Source organism: Oratosquilla oratoria, chromosome 1 (genome assembly GCF_046742065.1).
Source record: "Oratosquilla oratoria isolate Oo_2021 chromosome 1, ASM4674206v1, whole genome shotgun sequence".
NCBI lineage: Eukaryota > Metazoa > Arthropoda > Malacostraca > Stomatopoda > Squillidae > Oratosquilla > Oratosquilla oratoria.
Genome location: NC_134777.1, coordinates 94,766,615 through 94,776,297, shown reverse-complemented (window position 1 = coordinate 94,776,297; position 9,683 = coordinate 94,766,615).

Genomic DNA, 9,683 nt, shown 5'->3' with positions numbered 1-9,683 from the left:
AGACGAGGAGGAATAAAAAAGGATAAGAGGATGGGTAGAAGAAGAACAAGGAGGAAATGGAGGGAAGAGGGAGGAAGAGGAGGGGAGGGGAAAGAGAAAGGGCGGAGAAGGGGAAGAAGGAGGATGAAAAGAAAGTGAAGGAAGAGGAGGAGGAGAATAAGGAGGAGCGAAAGGAGGAGGAGAAGAAGGAGGGAAAGGAGGAGGAGGGAGAGGAGAAAGAGAAGAAGATGAAGAATGAGAAGGAGTCAGATATTGCCATGTGGGCCTGCCTTTTGTTTATAACCTAAATCAAAGAGATTTATTGTTTTAGTACAGAATCATAATATAAATTTGTAAGGGTTTTAGAAGTTACTTTTAATGTCTGTTTTTTTTTGTATTTTCATTATCTTATTTTTATATTTAATTTTATTTGATGTTCTGTTTAGTTGAAATTTAGAAATTAATATCTTGTTTCCGATCAGAGCGCCTTGAAAACTGGATCATGCTTGCCCTTTCCAAATGCTGAGTTTCGGCTACGCTGCGATTTTATTTTCCATATATTCACACATTCATGTGTTCAATTATTCATCTGTTCATGTATTCATCTGTTTATATATTCTATGTTTATAATGCTCATGTGTTCATACTTTAGTCCATTAGGTTCGTAGAGATTTTATTGAACCAAATAGAACTACTTGGTGGCTGCTGAAATTAAGGATTACTCGTAAACTCTAACCAGCAACGGAATGTTGCCGATTGAACGTAATTGTCTTGTCGTGGGAAAAAAGAAAAACGAGAGCCAGAGGCTAACTGAGACTGCAAAGACCCTGTTTTTCTCTCTGCCTGAATGAAATCGACCGGTGGCGCCGGCGCCAAAGAACGTATGACCCACATCGTGCCCAAAAGGGTTCGTATTTACTCGCAACGACCTCCTCGGCTGGGGGCGATTCAGGAAATGGGCGGCAATTGGAAGGAAATCGCCCGCAGTGCACACTCTGCTCCTGCTGCTGCTGTTGCTGTTGCTGCTTGCTCCGTTATTTCAAAAGACGTTTCTCTCTTCTTCCCCTCGTCTTCGCTCTCTTTCTCTTGCTTTACCTCTCCTCTCGTCTCTTTCCTTTTTCTTTTTTTTTCTCGCTCTTACGAGTACATGCTCAATCTCTCTCTCTCTCTCTCTCTCTCTCTCTCTCTCTCTCTCTCTCTCTCTCTCTCTCTCTCTCTCTCTCTCTCTCTCTCTCTCTCTACATGCTTGTCTGTCTGTCTGTCTGTCTGTCTTTATGCCTGTCTGTCTGTCTGTCTGTCTTTATGTCTGCCTGACTGTCTGACTGTCTGTCTGTCTGTCTGTCTGTCTGTCTGTCTGTCTGTCTGTCTGCCTGCCTGTCTGCCTGCCTGCCTGCCTGCCTGCCTGCCTGCCTGCCTACCTGCCTGCCTGTCTGTGTCTTTCTCTGTCTCCCTCTCCCTCATATACACACATCCACACGCACACACAAACACACGCGCGCACGCTCACACACAAACACGCACGTATACACACACAAAGAGAGAGAGAGAGAGAGAGAGAGAGAGAGAGAGAGAGAGAGAGAGAGAGAGAGAAAGAGAAACTGACAGGTGCAGATGCAGATACAGATACAGATACAGATACAGATACAGGTACAATCACTTAGACAAAATGTTGTAGCACATTTGTAAATAATAATCACGAAGAACCCACAGTCGGAATAAAAGGAAAATTTAGAAGAAAGTATAACGTCTATATTTCGGCTAAGAGCCATAGCCCTCTTCAGAAAATTGCTTTCCTGAAGAGGGCTATAGCTATTATCCGAAATATAGAAGTTACACATTCTTCTAAAGTTTCTTCTTATTCCGACTGTGGGTTCTTCGTGATTAATACAGGTACAAGTATAGATACAAATACAGATACAGATGTAGGCACAGATACAGACACAGATACAGATAAAGATACAGATACAGGTTTAGCTAAAGATACACAAATACAGACACAAATACAGTTGCACAAATACAGACACATGTATGCACATTCAAATGCAAACCAATCCCAAATCGCATCATGGCCTACGCCAAGTACAGAGGGAGCTTCGAACCTTAACAAAGATACAGTTGGACAAAAAAAAAAAAAAAAAATCCTGATGCACTTTTGGGTACATTCTTGAAGCAGAAGGTCGTGAGTTCGAGTTGTGGAACCCACTGCAGACTCGCTGCATTGGTTTCCGACAGCTCTGGCCAGGCGAGGAGGCGAACCAATGTCGACCTAAAAAGTTCAGCGGCTTATCACAACTGACAGGATTTTACCCTATCATGGATTTCTAACTTCTCTCTGTGTGGAAGTTTGATGATGAGTTTCCTATTCGGTAATTCAGTAAGAGAGAATGATTGGTAGGCCTGATTCAGTAAGAGAGAATGATTGGTAAGCCCGGTTGTCAAGTACATTCTTATACTAAAGAAATACAAGTTATCTTCATGGTAGATTAAATCATAAAGATTATTAATTACATCTGCCCCAGTGTATAATAAGTTTCATTTGTATGTACTACAGTGGCTTTTTAGATTTATTCAAGAGGCGAACTAGATTATTTCGTAGTGTTTACAATACAAAAAAATATATAATTGTTATAACAGACTCATTGATCTCAAATAATATACAACGTAAACCAATAAACCTGGTACAGTTGCTTGTAGTACTTACAAATGAAACCAACTGTGCAGGTGAATTCATTTATATATACTACAGATGTTGATGTCTCATGAGGGAATGTGGATGTCGTAATATTATGAGTCGTAAGATTACAACGTGGGTCGGTTTTTTACGATCTAATAGACTTATTCGGGTCGTAAAGTGTGTATAGCCAAGCTGAGCCCATTTGGTACATAAGAGTCTCGTCCACCTGAATAAAATCATCTCACGGCAGTTTGAATGAAATTGTACGCAAGGGACAGGGAGATGCCTATATACGACACCCCACTACCTAGTTTAGGGGTTAAGGGATTGCATACTCGATTCGAGATATACAAAGGTTATGCATTAACTCAGCGGACGCGAGCGCGGGGAACATGTCTTGAGGCACTTAGACTTGTTTTTCAATGTTGGTAATGCATCGACCCGTAAACTTAGAGATAACAAAAAAAATCGTGGGAACGCACGTATAAACGCACAGGACCAAACAAGCACAGATATATATATGCACGCGCACGAACACACACACACACACACACACACACACACACACACACACACACACACACACACACACACACACACGCACATACACACACACACACACGCACGCACGTACACACACATACAAACACACACGCACACAAACACACACACACACACACACACACACACACACACACACACACACACACACACACACACACACATACACACTCACGCACACACAAACACACACACGAACACACACGCGCACACACACACACACACACACACACACACACACACACACACACACACACACACACACACACACACACACACACACACACACACACACACGCGCGCGCGCGTGCGCCTCGGCGTCACAGTGGTAGCGTTCACAGTTGTTAATCCAGTGGTCCTAGTTTTAATCCCGCCCAGGACTTATATAATTTCAGTATCGCTGCGTTACGAGTCGGTACTCCAACTCTTGTGAGCGCAGAATTTTGTATGTGTGTGTGCGTGTGTGCGTGTGTGTGTGTGTGTGTGTGTGTGTGTGTATGTGTGTGTGTGTGTGTGTGTGTGTGTGTGTGTGTGTGTGTTGTGTGTGTGTGTGTGTGTGTGTGTGTGTGTGTGTGTGTTTGTGTGTGTGTGTGTTTGTGTGTGTGTGTAAAGTCAGAGCATTACTCAGAGATCGATCTCTGAGCTTTCATACGGGAGGGTAATAGATGTCGATCATGAGTTTAACACGTGATCCAAGACCATAGTGAAGCACACATACACACACACACACAAACACACAAACACACGCGCGCACACACACACACACACACACACACACACACACACACACACACACACACACACACACACACACACACACACACACAAACACACACATACACAGACACGCACGCACGCACGCACGCACAAGTATACATAAAACACACACACACTCAAGACACACACATACTGCAGAAACACAGAAGAAGCCTCTTGTTGATATGCATTATTACTAAAGCTTGTTGCAGAGTCAAAGTTGGTGAGGTTTGAATAATATATGAGTGACGGACGTAGATAGATATGTTATTTCTCTGCCTTTTGTGATTCACTCACTCCAAAGGTCACGCCCAAAGCGATCTCTGAATAATGACATTAAAAGATATGAGAGAGTTGGATGAAGACCATTAGTCATTAGTACTTAACTTTAATATCAATATTTCAAAATTAATTCATATTAGAACTGGAATTATTTCTGTATTTATTGAAAACAAGAAGAGAAACAATGGTCTTAGTCTAGGAAAGAATAGGTTTAATCTATTGTAGAGCTTAAGTTAGGGTACCTTTATTTGCTGAATGAAAAGGTTCATCTTTGATCAGAGCAAAGTTTGCGAAGAGGACCACTGGGTTGGATGAGTTATTTGAAAAGTTTCTTCTCGATTACATTTCAGTGCGATTTCTTATGATATTCTATTTCATTTTATTTATTCTGTTTTGTATATTTTATTCTATTTCATTTCCATGAGAAAGGGGATTTCTTTAGCTTAACAAGATCATCCACCTTTGACCATTGTTAAATTGCAATATTTAATTTTGTATTTATTTCATTTAATCACTTTTATTTTTCATCTATTTATTTGAACTTGTTTATTTTACTCTATCTTGTTTCTATGATAGATCCTTAACCTGATAAAATCCTCTGCTATTTACTAGAATTAAATACACAGACTATTTCAGTGTCACAAAGGTCAGCGTTGTCAGGATACAAACCCGTCCCACAGGGCTTGGAAATGTTGCAGAGTTGCAATAGGCAGAGACGCCCCGCCCCGCCCCGCCCCGGTTCGAGTCCCGCCAACGTGAATGTCGAGGGGATAAAATATTAATGCGGCACCAGTAGCGTCGCTTAAGTCCCTCTTGCCCGCACGCCCTGCCTGGCCCCGACGCCAATTTCCCATCTGTTGTTGGAATGGCGACTCTTAAGGCTGTGGGATAGGTCAGTTTGGTTAGGTTAAGTCGGGGGTTGTTGTTTTCAGTCGTGTCATCCCTGAGATAAGACTTTAATGGGAATCGTACAAGGACATTTTTAAATTAAATTGTAATTAGTCATATTAAGTAATCACAGAAGAGTTTAGGTTAAGCTAATTATCTTGCCTAGGGTCGCCATTTTTACTACAGACTGGATTTTTTTCTCTCGTCCTCTCTTTCTGCCTTGTAGTTGCCTTTTTCCTTTTTTTTTTTTTTTAATGTTTACATTTTTTTTTAGACGAGAGGTCCAAGATCGTGCCCTCTCACAGCATGGAAGGTTCACCAACACAGCAGGCCTTTACTCTTCCTCTTGAACAAGGACAAGGAGATGGGTGCGTGTGTTGTCAGTTTACAGCATAGGTCGGGGTATGCGTGCTCTGGGTGTATCTGGGAGACAGTTGTAGCATCACCATCTCGACCTGGCGAGAGTAAAATCTCTCGATTCATAAATATATATATATATATATATATATATATATATATATATATATATATATATATATATATATATATATATATATATATATATATATATATATATACATATATAAAACAACAATAATGACAATAATGATAATGATAATGATAATAATATTAATAATAATAATATAAAAAAATAAGAATTAGATACATAATAGATAAGTAAATGAACTTGTGTCTCTCCGGCAACTTGTCTGAGTTCTTCAGAAACTCAAAAACACCAATCCTGTCCTTTAGTTTCAATATTACAAACTGCACTTTGGGTTCATCCTCTTTTTTGCTCGACCGTTTGGACAATGGTCAAACCAATGAAAATCGAGAAAATTACAAACATTAACGAAGGATTCACAGCGCAGTTTTGCATGTCCTATGTATTGTAAATGGCGGCTTTGTTTCTAAATACATGGCAATACGTCATCAACATGGCGACCATTATTCCATACTTTTTAGCATACGACAAATAAAAATGCCGAACAAATCGTAAGAAAGCTCCAGGACGGCGAAACAATATATATTTATTTAGATATAATCTAAAAGTCAATTTGGAAAATTTGGGATTGAAATTTGTGATGTGCTCGTCCTTTAAGAAAATTAATTTCACTGTAAGATTTTGAATTTCGGGCGTCGTCCCAGTAAAGCATAGTTGCGTATAATACATTTCCTCCTCCACATCTTCCACGTCCTTCTCATCCCCTACCTCTTCCATTCCTTCGACTTTCTCCACCTCCTCTTCCTTCTTCTTTCTCTCCACCTGTTCCAACTCTTCCACGTCATCCCCCTCCATCTCCTATATATCCTCCACCTCATACCATTCCTCTTCCTCCTCCATCTCCTGTATCTCCTTCTCCACCTCCAACACCTCCATCTTCTCCCCCTCTTCCTCTTTCTTCTCTTACTTCTCCTCCTTACTTCTGTTCCTCTTTCTCATTATGTTCTCCTTTCTCTGACTCTTCCAACACCTCCTCCTCCCCTTCCACCACTTTTTATTCTCCACTTTTTTCTATTCTTTTTTTCCTCTTCTAATCCCTATTTCTGCCTCTTCAATTCTCTTCTTTTTTCTGCTTTTCCTTTGCTTTTCTATCCTTCTGCTCTTCCATCAATTCCCCACACTCCTACTCCGTCTCCACCTCCTCCTCGTCCACCTCCTCCTCCAACTCCTCCCGATCCTCCTCTTCCTCGCCCTCGACCTCCTTCTCCTATTCCCTTCCCCTTTCCTATCCTCCTTTCCCTTCCTCTTCCCCCTCCTCCCTCTCTTCCAATTCCTCCACCTCCTCTTCAAGTTCCTACTCGGCAACGAAAGGATTGAGCCAAAGGCAGGGAAAACTGGGTAGTTGGACATGAGAGATGAGAAAGATGGTGAGTCAGGCGCCAGCTGGCGGCGTGTCGGACACTGAGAAAGGAGGAAAAAACTGGAGGATGCGGAGGGTGGGAGGAGGATGCGGGAAAATGGACGATGGGGGGGTAAGTGAGGGGGAGGGGGGTAAGATGGAAGGGGGGAGTGTTTAAGCAAGTTCCTGGGAAGACAGACTAGTGGAGCAGTACGCAATCGTGATTGTGGTTGTGGTGGTTGTAGTGGTTGTGGTGGTGATGGTGATGGTGATGGTGATGGTGATGGTGATGGTGATGGTGATGGTGATGGTGTTGATGAGAGTGATAGTGAAGGCGATACTGATGGTGAGGGTAAAGTTAGTACTGGTAATGGTTTTATTAGTAGTAATAGTCTTAGCAGTAGTCTTAGTGGTGATAGTGATGGTATTGGTGATAGTGGTGGTAATAGTGGTAGTAGTAGTACTACTGAAACTGGTGGTAAGGGACAGTGATGGCTATACTTCTAGATACCAGACACACTCTATTATATTCTGATAAACACGATTTCTGAAATACATTTTCCTTTTGGATACTGGAGAGTTCTCGATTTTAGGGAAACCAAAGACATACTATGCCTCTAGTCTGACAATACTAAAAGAGGACTTTTCCCAACCTAAAAAAAATATCACGAAGATGAATAAAATCACCTGGCGGAAACAGAAATAAGATGTAAAGTACCATCAGGAACATGGCGGGTGAGATACTTTAGTGACTTGAAATGAGATGGATTTCACGCGTAAACATGCCAATTCTTTTCATCTTTAGTTCTTTATTTATCAGAGCCGTTAGAGCAACGGTTCTCAACCTGGCATCCGCGGGACGGTTTCCAGTGGGCACTTAGATGGGTCGCAAAATATTATCTATATATTTAAATCTACAGAGAAAACATTGTATTTTTTTATGTTTATGCTTAACTGATGAATAAATTTATTATAATTCTAACCATTTGATTTCTATTGCGGTACCATTGTATATATGATTAGTCTTAATATATTACCTTTCTATATTCTGTCATGTTAATGGAGGTACGGGTCGATGGTCTGAGGACTCTCGGGACACGTCAGGGGAAAAAGGTTAGGAACCTCTATGCTGGAGGGAGGAAGGGAGAGAGGGAGGGAGGTAAAGAGGGAGGGCAACTGAGAGAATCGAAACGTCAGAGGAGGGAACGAGCAAGGGAGGGAGGGAAGGATAAAGAGAAGGAGTGAGGGAGGGAGGGAGGGAGAGAGTGAGAGGAAAGGAGACGAGAGAGAGGGAGTGAGGGAGGAGAAGGAGGGAAGGAGGAGAGAGAGAGAGAGAGAGAGAGAGAGAGAGAGAGAGAGAGAGAGAGAGAGAGAGAGAGAGAGAGAGAGAGAGAGAGAGAGAGAGAGAGAGAGAGAGAGAGAGAGAGAGAGAGAGAGAGAGAGAGAGAGAGAGAGAGAGAGAGAGAGAGAGACAGAGAAAGAAAGAGAGAGGGAGGGAAGGAGGGAGGGAGAGAGAGAGAGAAAGAGAGAGGGAGGGAAGGAGGGAGGGAGAGAGAGAGAGAGAGAGAGAGAGAGAGAGAGAGAGAGAGAGAGAGAGAGAGAGAGAGAGAGAGAGAGAGAAAGAGAGAGGGAGAGAGAGGGAGAGAGAGAGAGAGAGAGAGAGAGAGAGAGAGAGAGAGAGAGAGAGAGAGAGAGAGAGAGAGAGAGAGAGAGAGAGAGAGAGAGAGAGAGAGAGAGAATGATAGAGAGAATGTGAGAGAAAGAGAGTGACAGCGAGGGTGAGGGTGAGAGTGAGAGTAAGAGTAAGATTGAGAGTGAGAGCGAGAGTGAGAGTGTGAGTGAGAGGGGAGAAAGAAAAAGAAAGTGGAATTAAGGAAGGAAAGAAGGTAGGGAGGGAAGAAGAGAGAGAAGGGAGGGGAGGAGCGGGTCTAGGACTGAGCAAATGAAACCTTGTTTTTTCATGAAAGGTCGCATGAGCGCCAGGAAAATGTTGTGGAGTTTCTCTGTAGCCATGGAAAGGTCAGGTCCAGCGTAAATCTCAGCTAAAACCCCTTCCTCCTCCTCCTCCTCCTCCTCGTCCTCTTCCTCTTTCTCCTCTATCCCACCCCATCCCACCCCACCTCCACCATGACAACACAAACTATCCGTCATAAGCCCTTTGCCTCCCAAGAGATGCAGCGGAGTCATATAAATTATCATTATTCTTTTATGCGGTAAGATCATAGGAGCCTTATCATTAGAAACAAAGACACTAGTTAAGGTGAGTGAAAAAACAAAGAAATCTAGTGTTATTGAAGTAGCTACTTAACATCTATCTAAAAGAGAATATACTGTATATATGATCGCACACAGATACACCCACAGCTTGTAGCGTCTTCCTATGAAGAAGCTACAAGCGAAACCGGTCAGGAATAAACTCGGAACGAGACCCGTGACTTTATTTTTTCCACCTTTTTCAACTTGTCACAATGTCTCAACACACACACACACACACACACACACACACACACACACACACACACACACACACACACACACACACACACATATATATATATATATATGTATATATATATATATAAATACATATATATATATATACATATATATATATATATATATATATATATATATATATATATATATATATATATATATATATACAGCCACGGGCTTCGCCGAGGGCTTGGCTGCGCAAA